The sequence below is a fragment of the Pelophylax lessonae genome (assembly GCF_965119305.1).
Source record: "Pelophylax lessonae genome assembly, chromosome: 12".
NCBI lineage: Eukaryota > Metazoa > Chordata > Amphibia > Anura > Ranidae > Pelophylax > Pelophylax lessonae.
Window position 1 is genome coordinate 13493169 of NC_138779.1, and position 13158 is coordinate 13506326.

At 45.4% G+C, this 13158-nt stretch overlaps 1 protein-coding gene across 2 annotated transcripts in view; it reads right to left on the minus strand.

The window, feature by feature from the left end:
• The window catches only part of PLEKHG5 (pleckstrin homology and RhoGEF domain containing G5), a gene marked incomplete at its 3' end in the record, with an annotated part of 419430 nt that overhangs the window by 47262 nt on the left and 359010 nt on the right, over positions 1-13158 (minus strand). The gene's annotated exons all lie outside the window — the stretch shown is intronic.

The window sequence follows — 13158 nt, forward strand, 5'->3', positions numbered from 1 at the left end:
TTGCAAAGATTACCGGCCCATTTAAACCTTTACATGTGCGCTGCGTTTTGGCAGGTGCGTTGTGATGCGTCAGTGTGCGTTTCCTGTGCGCGCTGACATACATGGGTGATGCATGACGATGTGCGTTTTCATTGCGTTTTTTTACTTTAGGATTTATGCTGGCCAGACAGTAGCCGAAATATCGGGCAAACTCATTGTCAAAAAACGAAAAATTGGGCGTGAGAGCGGACGATCGTGCCATCGTGTAATGAGCGAATTTCGAACGATAAATCCTTCAATGGACATAAATGAATCCATTTTTCGTTCAGCTTGTGACATATACCGGGTGCAGACAGGTCGGCCGAGAAACACATTAACCTTTCAATTTATCGTTCGTTTATCGTTCGGTCGGCGGATTTTCAAAACTGTTCCTTCAAATTTTCGGCTCTGAAAAGTTAAAATTGATTTTCTATTTGTGCCCATTAACTGGAGGAAAAAACGAGCAATCGGACCAAATGACAGATTTTCCAACGATCTTTTGGCGCCGCTAGTGTATGGCCAGCATTAGAGTGGACAGCTGTTCACAGGGGGAGTAACAACAGGCAGTTGATGCTTGTTTTTTTCCACCCCCCCCCCCATTCCGACCACCCACTAACAAAATAACATGGCCGCCACTCGCATCTGTATACATTGTGGCAGATTTAATTCTGCATGCCACATTGACCACATCTGGACCGGAAGGATTTCCCCCCTTAATGACCAGATCAATTTTTGCGATTCGGCACTGCGTTACTTTAATGGACAATTGCGCGGTCGTTTCCCCAGAAACAGAGCTTTCTTTTGGTGGTATTTGATCACCTGTGCGATTTTTATTTTTTTGCGCTATAAACAAAAAATGAGCGGAAAATTCTGAAAAAAAATATATTTTTCACATTCTGCTATATAACATTCACAATAAAAAAAAAAAAATTAAAAATCTATTTTTTTCATCATTTCAGGTCAATTTGTTTTCTGCTACATATTTTTGGTAAAAAAAAAAAAAATCGCAATAAGCGTATTTTGATTGGTTTGAGCAAAAGTTATCGCATCTACAAACTAGGGGAAAGATTTATGCTTTTTTTTATTTATTTTCCCCACAAACAGAGATTTCTTTTGGTGGTATTTGATCACCTCTGCGATTTTTATTTTTTGCGCTATAAAGAGCGACAATTCTGAAAAAAAAAAAAAATATTTTTCACATTCTGCTATAGAACATTCCCCCCAAAAAATAAAAAATAAATCAATTTTTTTTCATAATTTTAGGCCAATTTGTATTCTGCTACATATTTTTGTTTTAAAAAAATCCCAATAAGTGTATTTTGATTGGTTTGCGCAAAAGTTATCGCATCTACAAACTAGGGGAAAGATTTATGTCATTTTTATTTATTTTCCCCACAAATAGAGATTTCTTTTGGTGGTATTTGATCACCTCTGCGATTTTTATTTTTTGCGCTATAAACAAAAAAATAGCGACAATTCTGAAAAAAAAAAAAAAAAAAAACAATATTTTTTACATTCTGCTATATAACATTCCCAATAAAAAATTAGAAATCCAAATGTTTTAACATTTTAGGCCAATTTGTACTCTGCTACATATTTTTGTTTTAAAAAATCCCAATAAGCGTATTTTGATTGGTTTGCACAAAAGTTATCGCGATTTTGCTGCAATTTTACCACGATCTTGCAGAGATTTGCATTTTGCGTTTTTTTAACCACTTCCCGCCCAAGGCGTCATAACATGGTTTCTTATGAGACACGTTCACATCCAGGCTTTTTTCAGCCGCTGCGTTTTTGGAAAGTTTGGAAAGAGTCAGGGACTTTTAAAAACGCAAAACAGTGTTTTTCTTTTTTGGTCCCATAGACTTCAATGGAGAAGCTGCAGAAGAGCATACGGTGCGTTTTTTTTGCAGCAATTTTATCACAATTTTGCCGAGATTTGCGTTTCACATTTTTTTAACCACTTCCCGCCCAAGGCCACCATAGCATGGTTTTCTATGGGACACGTTCACATCTAGGCTTTTTTAAGCCGCTACGTTTTTGGAAAGGGTCAGCGACTTTTTTAAAATTGCAAAACAGTGTTTTGTTTTTTTTTTTGCTATTTTGGTCCTATAGACTTCAATGGAGAAGCTGCAGAAAAGCATGTAGCGCATTTTTGCAGCAATTTTGCTGCAATTTTACCACAAATTTGCAGAGATTTCCATTTGGCATTTTGTTAACCACTTCCCGCCCAAGGCCGTCATATGACATCCCGAACTTTGAGTGGGGGTATCTGGATGATGGGTTTAGCTGCAGGTATCGTTCAGTCTTTTTCAGCCGACGATTTCATGCACCGTAAGAACAATCATCAATTAAGAAGGAATCCACTGGCCGTGGAAGTTCACCATAGAAAATACTGAGGACTAGATGGTCTCCAGCAGTCTCTATGACCTTTGGAGGCCCGGGCACAATGTTATGATGTCACGTCCGGCCCGCCAGTTGTAAACACTGCTGTGTACTCGGCTGGAAAAGTCGAGATTGTTTTTTTTTTTTTTTTCTCTCCCTTTTTTTTTCTCAGTCTTTTCTGCCTAGAGGAGAGACCCCACATCTCTCCATAAAGAGGACCTGTCATGGCTTATTCCTATTACAAGGGATGTTTACATTACAATTTTTGCACAAAATCAAATATGCGGCTGCTTGGCGCCAAGGCCCACCCACTGAGCGGCTGGTTTGCGTTGAGCACCGGGACTGTGGGCTGCCAGTTTGAAACTAGCCTACCTAGCGCCACAGTTGTCATTCAGTGGCGTCGCTATGGGGATGCGGACTGCACCTGGTTGACACCATCAGGTCGTAAGTGATATCCGACTGTGATGGTGTCACCCCCACCACCTGCAGAATTTACAGGGGCCAGTTTGTGGTGCGCATCGTGACTGCCGGCCCGAGACTAGCCTGCCCAGTGACCTGTAGGGCACTGTGGCAGGCTAGATAGGAGAGAGCCCAATGAGGGGGGGGGGAGAACAACACCATGTTTTACCACACTAGGTGACACCAACCCTAGTGATGCCACTGTTATCATCTTACAACAGGAAGTGCCTGAACAAGAGTCTTCATGGCTGGTTTGGGGTGAGCACCGGGACTGTGGGCTGCCAGTTTGAAACTAGCCTGCCTAGCGCCACAGTTGTCATCCAGTGGCATCGCTATGGGGGTGCTGACTGCACCGGGGTGACACCATCAAGTAGAAAGTGAGCACCGGGACTGTGGGCTGCCAGTTTGAAACTAGCCTGCCTAGCGCCACAGTTGTCATCCAGTGGTGTCGCTATGGGGGTGCGGACTGCACCTGGGTGACACCATCAAGTAGAAAGTGATATCCGACTGTGATGGTGTCACCCCTTACCGACCGCATAATTTACAGGGGCATGTTTGGGGTGCGCACCGTGACTGCCGGCCCAAAACTAGCCTGCCCAGTGGCCTGTAGGGCACTGTGGCATGCTAGATAGGAGAGAGCCCAATGGGGGGGGGGGGGGGACACCATATTTTACCACACTAGGTGACACCAACCCTAGTGATGCCACTGTTGTCATCTTACAACAGGAAGTGCCTGAACAAAAGTCTTCATGGCTGGTTTGGGGTGAGCCCTGGGACTGTGGGCTGCCAGTTTGAAACTAGCCTGCCTAGCGCCACAGTTGTCATCCAGTGACGTCGCTATGGGGGTACGGACTACACCCGGGTGACACCATCATGTAGAAAGTGATATCCGACTGTGATGGTGTCACCCCCACCAACCGCATAATTTACAGGGGCAAGTTTGGGGTGCACACCATGACTGCTGGCCCGAAAACTATCCTGCCCAGCGGCCTGTAGGGCACTGTGGCAGGCTAGACAGGAGAGAGTCCAATGGGAGGGAACAACACCATGTTTTACCACACTAGGTGACACCAACCCTAGTGATGCCACTGTTATCATCTTACAACAGGAAGTGCCAGAACAATAGTCTTCATGGCAGGATCACCAGGTTGTATTTCAATGAAAGCTTCAGATTTAAAAGGACTAAAAATTAACTTATATGAGATTTTATACATTTAAATCTACTAAAAGGTGCCCAGATCCTTTATATAGTGACTGGCGGGTGCCATTGCAAACAATGGGCTGCGATTTGTCATGTTCTAAGTCACACAAGTGTGAATGGGCCCTGAAGAGAGATTAGAGGAGAACCCTGGCCTGCTGTCAGGGTCATTATGATAGTTCAGCTTTAAGGCCTCATTCACATCAGCGCGGTTTGATGCACATTACCACACCGCGAGGCACCGCATGCTACTTGCGACGGTGCCATATGGCGCACCTATTCTGATTGGCACCCCAATGCACTTTGCCTATGAAGCAGTGCAGTGTGCTGCTTTGTTAAAATAGGCGCAGGTCCGCGGTATGCGCTCACCCGTTCATTTTGAACAGGTTACCCTACGCAACACGCCGTAACGTTCATTGCTACAAAGGGCGAGCCGTCCGTTCACATTCTACGCCCATCACTAAGCTGTAATAAACTTATTGCAATCTCTTATGCATCTACACCATAAGATTCACTATTCTGGACCATTGACGTTCGATGTGCCCGCTCTGTCCAGAAAGGGAAATCCACTGGTTGGTGAATTACCATTTTTGTGGATTGCTGATGAAGATGATGCCCCAATTAGTACCCACAATACCAACAATCATGAATGGCCGTGCAGGAAATGAAGGACAATGTCATACAATGGGCTCTTGTCATTGTGAAATGAAATTAATCCCTTTAATGTTATCAGATGGAAGGTTTCCTGCATGTATATGAAGATAATTCAGCCGTCATCCCCATGAATGACCCTTCACACCTCCAATCATGACGTATTGTGCTTCACCATGAATGGGACTCTTCATCTTCAACACTTTATTTTTTATTGCATCCCAAATTCAATCTCTGCCTTTTCCTCGGCTGCTTTACATCTGAATTATCATATAATGTAGAACATGAGACACACCAGAGTACATTCTGATGGAAAAAATAAAAGAGGAATCTTCAGAGAAGAACAACATACCTCAAGCCCCCTCCCCCAGTGTAAAATGTAAAAACGTAAATGTCATTTATGAATGGGAAACTTGAGCCTGGGACGATGCACACAACCACCTTAATCACTTTAACTTCATATCAGAAGCTGCTCTTCACATCAGAGGTCACCCCATCACATCAGAGACCTCCCTCACCAAATCAGAGGCTCCCCCCCCCCCATCACATCAGAGGTCCCCCATCACATCAGAGACCTCCCCCATCGCATCAGAGGTCCTCCATCACATCAGAGGTCCCCCATCACATCAGAGACCTCCCCCATCGCATCAGAGGTCCTCCATCACATCAGAGGTCCTCCATCACATCAGAGGTTCTCTAACACATCAGAGGTCCCCCATCGCATCAGAGGTCCCCCATCGCATCAGAGGTCCTCCATCACATCAGAGGTCCTCCATCACATCAGAGGTCCCCCATCACATCAGAGGTCCTCCATCACATCAGAGGTCCTCCATCACATCAGAGGTCCCCCATCACATCAGAGGTCCCCCATCACATCAGAGACCTCCCCTATCACATCAGAGGTTCTCTAACACATCAGAGGTCCCCCATCACATCAGAGGTCCTCCATCACATCAGAGGTCCCCCCCATGACATCAGAGCCCCCCCACCATCATATCAGAGGTCCCCCCCATCACATCAGAGGTCCTCTATCACATCAGAGACCTCCCCCATCACATCAGAGGTTCTCTATCACATCAGAGGTCCCCCATCACATCAGAGGTCCCCCCATCACATCAGAGGTCCCCCATCTCATCACGTCAGAGGTCCCCCCCATCACATCAGAGCCCCCCCACCATCATATCAGAGGTCCCCCCCATTACATCAGTGGTTCTCTATCACATCAGAGACCTCCCCCATCACATCAGAGGTCCTCCATCACATCACGTCAGAGGTCCCCCCCATCACATCAGAGCCCCCCCACCATCATATTAGAGGTCCCCCCCATTACATCAGAGGTTCTCTATCACATCAGAGACCTCCCCCATCACATCAGAGGTCCTCCATCACATCAGAGGTCCCCCATCACATCAGAGACCTCCCCCATCACGTCAGAGGTCCCCCCATTACATCAGAGGTCCTCCATCACATCAGAGACCTCCCCCATCACGTCAGAGGTCCCCCCATTACATCAGTGGTTCTCTATCACATCAGAGACCTCCCCCATCACATCAGAGGTCCTCCATCACATCAGAGGTCCTCCCATCACATCAGAGGTCCCCCATCTCATCACGTCAGAGGTCCCCCCCATCATATCAGAGGTCCCCCCCATTACATCAGATGTTCTCTATCACATCAGAGACCTCCCCCATCACATCAGAGGTCCTCCATCACATCAGAGGTCCCCCATCACATCAGAGACCTCCCCCATCACGTCAGAGGTCCCCCCATTACATCAGAGGTCCTCCATCACATCAGAGCCCCCCCCCACCACCACCATCGTATCAGAGGTCGCCCCATCACATGAGAGGTCCCCCCATCACATCAGAGGTCCCCTCATCATATCAGAAGTACTTTATCACATCAGAGCCCCTCCCCCCACCACCATCATATCAAAGGTGCCCCCATCACATCAGATTCAAATCAGAGCCTCCCCATCACATCAGAGGTACCTCCCATCACATCAGAGGTCCCCTCATCACATCAAAGGTCTCCCCCATCACATCAGAGGTCCCTCCCATCACATCAGAGGTCCTCCTATCATATCAGAGGTCCCCCCCATCACATCAGAGCCCCCCCAATCACTTTAGAGGTCCTCCCACCACATCAGAGGACCCTCCCATCACATCAGAGGTCCTCCCTATTACATCAGAGAACCCCCCCCCCCCATCACATCAGAGCCCTCCTATCACATAAGAGATTTCCCCCATCACATCAGAGATTCCTCTCATCACATCAGATGTCCTCCCTATTACATCAAAGGTCTGACCATCACATCAGAGCCCTCCCATCACATTAGAGTCCCCCATCACATCAGAGGTCCCTCCCATCACATCAAAGCCCCACCCCCATCACATTCAAGGTCCTTCCACCACATCAGAGGTCCTCCCATCACATCAGATGTCCTCTCATCACATCGGAGGTCACACCCTTTGCATCAGAGGTCCTCCCATCACATCTGAGGTCCCTCCATCACATCAGAGGACTCCCCTTCCCATCAGAATATTCAGCATGCAATTACTGCTGGAGGCTATAGCTGCCAGCAGAAATCATTGGTTTCTGCTGGCAGGAAATAAAATTGCATCATCTATGATCAGCCTCAGAGATTCATCAACTTAAAGGCTAAGTCCACCTTTTAGAAAACAAAATGCATTTTAACTTTTTTCACAGGAGCCTGCAAAGCCTTGTACCTGCGATCAAAATGCACGTCGAGTTTTTTTTTGTAGCACTGTATAAAAACAAGACTTTTAAATTAATAATTTCCATGTCGTCACCAATCTCCCATCGAAAAGGGAGCTCACAGCCTGCCGCCAATCCCCATATGGTCTCCATTAGTGTTATTATAATTAATAAGCCATATTCCCCCAGCTACCGCTGGTTACAATGAAGCAGATGGCTCGTTACTAATACAGTTTATCTTGGTGTACTCTGGAGGATCTGACAAGGCTTTGTCACCCTTCCACCTCCCTCAAATCGCTTTCTTATCCAAATTTTTCACATCATCGCTTGGAAGACAAAAAGCTTTTGGTTTCAGACAGCTGCGGAGAGAATGCGCGGCGGAGGAACGGCGTTATTATAATCAGGGGTATAGAAAACAAGGAATTGTTCAGCGTGTCTGACATGGAAGGTGTTAAATACAACCACAAATTTAAAAACGACCGTACGCAAATTACAGGCCGCATCATCTGAATGAGAATTTAAAGGGAAATTCCAGATTGACACACAGCTGAAACACAATACAGCAACTATTTTACATGCAAAAAAATAATTGTATAGTAATAATTACTAACACCAGCTGGGCTTTACAACTGCATAGTATTAGTGCTTTCCGGAGTCAACAGTTCTGCAGACTTGGTGCCACTGCTCCGCCTCCTGCCTGCCTTCCAGACAACGAATATAAGGGGAACCAGAGTTCTTTCCCTTCTAAAAGCCCACCTTACTTCTTTCTCTTCCCCTCCATCATTTGCAGAGCAAGCAATCTGACTACTTTCAACTTTCAGCTACTATGTAGCAGTTCAACATAAATTAAAGACTTATTAATTACTCTGTTTGAACAAAATAAATTATCATGAGCTTTTCAAGGAATATATACATGAATTGAAAGGTACAGCGCCTTGAAAAATTATTCATACCCCTTGAACCTTTCCACATTTTCTCATGTTACAACCAAAAACGTAAATGTATTTTATTGGGATTTTATGTGATAGACCGACACAAAGTGGCCATAATTGTGAAGTGGAAGGAATATGATATTGTTTATACTCGAGTATAAGCCGAGTTTTTCAGCATGTTTTTTTCATGCTGAAGAAGCCCCCCTCGGCTTATACTCGAGTCACTGGCTCACTTACTTTTTAAAAATGGCGCTGCCCGGCACCGACATGTCACCGGGAATAGCCGAACGTGTACGGGCTTTCCCGAACATCGGCGGCGCATGCACGGTGACGTGTTGGCGCCGGGCGGCGCCATTCTTAAATCTAAGGCCCCTCACCGACAGGTAAGTGAGACCCTCCGCAGCCCCTGCATTTCCTCCTGCAGTGCTGCAGACATGGTACAGGACATTCTCCTGTACCATGCCCACAGCACTGCATCTCCTGTGCCATGCCTGTACCTACTGTGCCATGCCTGTACCTACTGTGCTATGCCTGTACCTACTGTGCCATGCCTGTACCTACTGTGCCATGCCTATACCTACTGTGCTATGCCTATACCATCACCTGTGCCATGCCTATACCATCACCTGTGCCATGCCTATACCATCTCCTGTACCATGACCTGTGCCATGCCTATACCATGACCTGTGCCATGCCTGTACCATGACCTGTTTAATGCCTGTACCATCTCCTGTGCCATGCCTGTACCATCTCATGTGCCATGACCTGTGCCATGCCTATACCATGACCTGTGCCATCTCCTGTACCATTCCCGCAGCCCCTGTTTTGTCTCTCATGGTGGTCCAGTTGGGTCCAGTAGCTGCTGCATTTCCCACCCAAGGCTTATACTTGAGTCAATAAGTTTTCCCACTTTTTTGTGGTAAAATTAGGGGCCTCGGCTTATATTCGGGTCAGCTTATACTCGAGTATATACGGTAAATGGTTTTCAACATTTCTTACAAATAAATCTGTGAAAAGTGTGGCATGCATTTCTATTCACCTCCTTATACTCTGATACCCTTAATACAATCTAGTGGAACCAATTGCCTTCAGAAGTCACCTTATTAGTAAATAGAGTTCACCCGTGTGCAGTTTATTCTCAGTATTAATACAGTTGTTCTGTGAAGCCCTCAGAGGTTTGTTAGAGAACCTTAAGCCTCGTACACACGATCAGATTATCGAACGATCTGTCGTCCGTTTTTTGTTGCATGCTGTGAAGAGGTTACTTTCATATGAAAATTCCCGTATGACAGAATTCAACTTCAGAAGTGATGTCATGTGTTGAATTGTTTTGTATGTTTCTGAGCATGCCTAGTCTTGCTCTTACGATTATTTTCGGACAAAAATTGTACTTATTAAACCAAAATCGGACGTTGTGTTGATGTACAATAACATTTTTATAGCCTGCACATCCAGTTTTTGTCGTCCAAAAATTCGTAATCGGCTGTCGAAAGCACTATACTAACAATCCGAAAATCGCCAGATCGTTCTTCGGACGAAATTTTCCTTCCCATTTTCGTATCGTGTGTACGGGCCTTTAGTGACCAAACAGCATCATGAAGGCTAAGGAACACACCAGACAGGTCAGGGATAAAGTTGTGGAGAAGTATAAAGCAGGGTTAAGTTCTAAAAAAATATCCCAAGCTTTGAAGATCTCACGGAGCGCTGTTCAATCCATCATGGGAAAATGGAAAGAGTATGGGACAACTGCCACCCTACCAAGACATGGCCGTCCACCTAAACTGACCGGCCGGGCAAGGAAAACATTCATCAGAGAAGCAGCCAAGAGGCCCATGGTAACTCTGGAGGAGCTGCAGAGATCCACAGCTCAGGTGGGAGAATCTGTCCACAGGACAACTATTAGTCGTGCGCTCCACAAATCTGCCCTTTATGGAAGAGTGAGAAGAAGAAAGCCATTGTTGAAGGAAAGCCATAAGAAGTCCTGTTTGCAGTTTGGGAGAAGCCATGTGGGGGACACAGCAAACATGTGGAAGAAGGAGCTCTGCTCAGATGAGACCAACATTGAACTTTTTGGCCTAAAAAAGGGGGAAAACTAACACTGCACATCACCCTGAACACACCATGCCCACTGTGAAACATGGTGGTGGCAGCATCATGTTGCGGGATGCTTTTCTTCAGCAGGGACAGGGAAGCTGCTCAGAGTTGATAGGAAGATGGATGGAGCCAAATACAGGGCAATCTTAGAAGAAAACCTGTTAGAGTCTGCAAAAGACTTGAGACTGGGGCAGAGGTTCACCTTCCAGCAGGACAACGACCCGAAACATCCAGCCAGAGCTACAATGGAATGGCTTACATCAAAGCATATTCATGTGTTAGAATGGCCCAGTCACAGTCCAGACCTAAATCACATTGAGAATCTGTGGAAAGGCTTGAAAATTGCTGTTCACAGACGCTCTCCATCCAATCTGACAGAGCTTGAGATATTTTTTAAAGAAGAATGGGCAAAAATGTCCTCTCTAGATGTGCAAAGCTGGTAGAGACATCCCCAAAAAGACTTGCAGCTGTAATTGCAGAGAAAGAAGGTCCTACAAAGTATTGACTCTGTCGGGAGGGGGGGGGGGGGGGGTGGGGGGTTAATACAAATGCAGCCACACTTTCCACAGATTTATTTGTAAAAAAAATTGGAAAACCATTTATCATTTTCCTTCCACTTCCCAATTATGTGTCACTTTGTGTCAGTCTATATCACATGAAATCCCAATAAAATACATTTGCGTTTTTGGCTGTAACATGACAAAATGTGGAAAATCCCAAGGGGTGTGCATACTTTTTCAAGGCATTGTAACTGTATCTACTTGCCTGGAGGATAAGCCTGACCTTAAGTGAAAAGCTACTTGTTCCAGGTCAGCGACTCAGAATGTATTGAAATCAGAGAGGGCCAGAAGACTAGCATTGTTAGCCTCTCTCTTTCTCTCATTATACAGTAGGTGTGCTTTAAAAGCCTCTGCTTGATGTGGCTTACAAAAATACACCAGATTCTGACACCTGACCATCACACCTATATGAGCTTGTTGAATATCCTATTCCAAAACCATGGCCAAAAATATGGAGTTGACCTCTCTGTAGCAGACTTCACATTCATCCCAAAGGTGTTCAGTAGGGATGAGGTCAGGGCTCTGTGCAGGACTCTTGGATTCTTCCACACCAAACCCATCATACCACGTCTTTATGGAGCTGACGTTGTGTACAGGGACACAGTCACGGTGGAACAGAAAACGGTCTTCCCCAAACTGTTCCCACAAGGTTGGTAGAGCACAATTTTCTACAATGTGCTTGTATGATGTTGTATTACCAGTACCTTTCACTGGAAACACCTGAACCTAAAAATCTGAAGGGATTTTTACATACTTTTGGCCATATAGGTAGATATGGTGGCCAGACAACCACCAACATTTGTTTAAATCTACTGCCTCTGCTTGATCTGCCCTACAAAAATACACTAGATATTGACACCTGGCCATCATATATGAGCTTGTTGGACTTCCTATTCTAAAACCCTTGCCAATATTATGGAGTTGGCCCCTCTACTGCAGACTCCACTTTTCCGGGAAGACCCGGCCTGCCTTTGGTGTTCCAATTCATCCCAAAGGTGCTCAGTAGGAATAAGGTTAGGGGTTTCTGTGCAGGACACACCACTAGTCAAACCATGTCTTTATGGAGCTGGATATCTCATTCCAAAAACCATGGTCATTAATAAGGGGTTCCCCCTATGGCCATTAATATGGAGTTGCCTCCTATAACACTCTCCAATCTTCTAAAAAGACTTACCGCAAGGTTGTAAAGTGCATCTGTGGAAATTTGTGCCAATTTGTGAGGTCAGGTACTGATGCTAGATGAGAAGACCTGGCTCACATTTGGTGTTCCAATTCTTCCCAAAGGGGTTCAGTAGGGTTGAAGTCAGGGGTCTGTGCAGAACTCTCAAGTTCCTCCACACCAAACTGGTCAAACCATGTCTTTATGTAGCTGGACATCTCATTTCAAAAATCATGGCCATTATTAAAGGTTTCCCCCCATGGCCCGTAATATGGAGCTGCCTCCTATAACACCCTTCAATCTTCTAAAAAGACTTTCAGCAAGTTTGTAGAGTGCATCTGTAGGAATTTGTGCCAATTTGTGAGGTCAGGTACTGATGCTGGATAGAAAGACCTGGCTCACAGTTGGTGTTCTAATTCAGTGATCCTCAACCCTGGCCTACAGGGCCCTCTAACAGGCCAGATTTTAAGTATTACCTTGGGGAGATGCAGACTAGAGTACTGCAATCACTGAGCAGCAAATGATATCACCTGGGATGTATTTCAGTTTTCTTGCAAATCTGGCCTGTTAGTGGGCCCTGTAGGCCAGGGTTGAGGACCACTGTTCTAATTCATCCCAAAGGTATTTAGTAGGGATGAGGTCAGGGCTTTATACAGGACTCTTGAGTTCCTCTATGTCTTTTGAAACTAGCTTTTTCAACAGGGCACAGTCATGCTGGAACAGAAGAGGGTCTTCCCCAAACTGTTCCCACAAGGTTGGAAGAGCACAATTATATACAATGTTTTTGTATGATGTAATATTACCAATACACTGGAACCAACTGAACCTAAAAATCTGAAGGGGTTTTTACATACTTTTGGCCATGTAGGTAGATATGGTGGCCATGCAGTATATCCAAATAAGAATAAGCTGGAGCTGTCTTCCTCTAATTCTGAACAGAAGATATTTTGCCTTTTTTAAGCAAATTCCATCTGTGCAGATAAATGA